This window comes from Calonectris borealis, unplaced genomic scaffold (genome assembly GCF_964195595.1).
Source record: "Calonectris borealis unplaced genomic scaffold, bCalBor7.hap1.2 HAP1_SCAFFOLD_136, whole genome shotgun sequence".
Taxonomy (NCBI): Eukaryota; Metazoa; Chordata; class Aves; order Procellariiformes; family Procellariidae; genus Calonectris; species Calonectris borealis.
Window position 1 is genome coordinate 117,501 of NW_027441523.1, and position 2,500 is coordinate 120,000.

At 82.8% G+C, this 2,500-nt stretch overlaps 1 non-coding gene across 1 annotated transcript; it reads right to left on the reverse strand.

Annotated features, from left to right (window-relative positions):
• Nucleotides 1-243: 243 nt before the first annotated feature.
• Nucleotides 244-396, reverse strand: LOC142077032 (5.8S ribosomal RNA). Its single transcript, XR_012671509.1, has one exon. It is a non-coding gene; the product is annotated as a 5.8S ribosomal RNA (ribosomal RNA).
• Nucleotides 397-2,500: the final 2,104 nt, after the last annotated feature.

Genomic DNA, 2,500 nt, shown 5'->3' on the forward strand with positions numbered 1-2,500 from the left:
CGGGACGAGGCTCCGCCCAGCGGGCGCTCCGGGAGCGGGGAGCTTCGGAGCGCTCCCCGAGTCTCGATTTAGGGGGACGAAGGCCCTTGGGCCGACGGCGCCGGGCGGCGGCGAACCGCTTCCCCGGCCCGAGGCCGCGCGCGGGCCTGCGAGGCACCCCAGCCGCGCCGCTGCGGCCGCCGCCTCCCCACCCCGGGGAGGGGGGGGGAGGGGGGGCGGCCCAGCCGGCGATTGATCGTCAAGCGACGCTCAGACAGGCGTAGCCCCGGGAGGAACCCGGGGCCGCAAGTGCGTTCGAAGTGTCGATGATCAATGTGTCCTGCAATTCACATTAATTCTCGCAGCTAGCTGCGTTCTTCATCGACGCACGAGCCGAGTGATCCACCGCTAAGAGTTGTCTGCCTTTCGGCACCGCCCCGCGCGCGCGGGGGGGCCGGGACCGCTCGCCAGCAGCGGCCCCTCTCGGAGGACGGCCCACCGCCCGCCCGCCCGCCGGCCCGCCCCCCCCGCCCGCGCGGAGGGGGCCGCGGCGCGGCGCCACGGGCCGCGGCGGAGAGGCCTCGCCTCGCCTGACCGTACGAGCACACCCAGCGGAAGGGAAAAAGGGAACGGGAAAAAACCCCGAACGGCAAGGGCGGGGAGCCCGCGCTCCCGACTCGACCCACAGCGGGCAGACGCCCCTTGCGCGTTTCGGAGGCGGCCCAGGCGCCCGGGCTCGGCCCGGCCTCCGCACGGAGGCGGCGACGCGCCCGGCCGCGCCGCCCGCCCGCCTCGCTCGGGACAACGGATGCTGCTGCCGGGCGGCAGCAGCGGGGCGCCCCGCCGGACCCCCGCGCGCGCGCGCCTCCGCCCACAACCTGCGCCGCGCTACGACAGCCGGCTCCCCTTCCCGCGGCTCGCCCCGCCGGCGCCTCCGCGGCTCCGCCGCCGGCCGCGCCGGAGGCGGCGACCGCCGGAGCCCGAGCCGGCGACGCGGCACGCCGCCCGCGGCCCGCCGGACGGCGCCCGCCGCCGCGCCGGCGCGGCCGCCCGCCCGGAACCGCCGCCGCCGCCGCCCCCCGCCTCGGCCCCCTTCCGCGGGCACGCGCCAGGCGACGAGGCGGACGGCGCTAAGGCGGGGGCGGCGCCCGCTCTCCCCGTTTCCACGCGGAGACCGGGAGTGGGACGCCCCCGCCCGCGCGCCCGCCCGCCCGGCGCGGCCGGGAAGGGCGGCGGGGAAGCGACGGGCGGGGCCCGGGCCGGGACAGCCGCGGCCGGCGGCGGGCGCCCTCCGGCCGGCCGACACGCCGAGCGGCGCCGCCGCCGCTCGGCCGGGGTGCCGCCCTCGCCGGCGGCCGGCGGCGCGGGACCGCCGAGCGCTCGCCGGGGGGCGAGGGGGAGGGAGCGGAGCGCAGCGCGCCGCAGCGCTGCGACGGGGCGGGGCGCGGCGGCCCGGCGGCCGCCGGGCGAGCCCCCGCCGCGGGGGCTCGCCGCCCCCTCGGCGGAGAGCCCGCGCTCCCGCCGGGGGGGGTCCACCCGTTTCGAGGCAGGCGGGCCGGCCGCGGCCGACCGCGCCGCGGTCTCCTCCGCCGAGACCGGACCGCGGAGAGGGGGGGGCAGCGGGACCCCTCCCCGGCACGGCTGCCCGCGCGACGGGCACGGGCGGCGCCCAGCCAGGGGCTCTGCGGGAGCGACTCCCGCCCCTGGAGGCGCCACCGCCCGGCCGCCCCGCGGGTCGCATCGAGCCGCCCGCGTCTTTAAACCGCCGCCCGGCTCCGCGGCCTTCGACCCCCGGCGCTCGCCGAGGGAGGGCCGCCGAGGCGCGGACGCTAGGTACCTGGCCCTGGGGTGAGGGAAACGACCTGCAGGCCCCGCGGGGGTGCCTCCCCCGCTGCCGCCCTCGGGGGAGCGTCCGCCCGCGGGGGCGCGCCCGACGTCCGCCGCCACCGCCTCGTCCTCCTGCCCGGGGCCCGGGGTTTCCCTCAGTAGCCCGGCGCTGCGCCCGGGAGGAGAGCCGTGGCTCGGGCCGCCCGCCGGCGCGGGACGCGACCCGGCAAGGGCCTCGCCCGCCCAAGGCGGCGTCGGCGGCGGAGCCCCCCGCCCCGAGCTCCCCCCCCCCGCACCGCGGGGGTGGGGGAGGGGAGAGGCGGGGGGGCGCCGCCGAAGGCGCCGCCCGGCGCCGCGCGCCACGCCCGGAACGCCCGGAGGCCTCGCCCTGCGCGGCCGGCCGGCCGGGCGGGCCGCTCCGCAGCGGCCCGCCCCGGTGCGGGGAGGGTCGGGGGAGCCGCCCCCCCCGACCCCGAAGGCCCTCTTGCTCTCTCGCACGCTCGCGCCTGCCGCCCCGTCGTCGCCGCTCGCCGCTCCCTCCCGGCTGCCCGCGCGGGCTCGGCCGGCGGGGGCTCGTCGCACCCCGCGCCGGCAGCCCCCGCTTCTCGCGCGCTGCCGCCCGCGCTCCGAGACCGGGGGGGGCGCCCTCTTCGCCCCGGGGGCCGCGTCCCCCGCCCCTCCCCGGCGGCGGCAG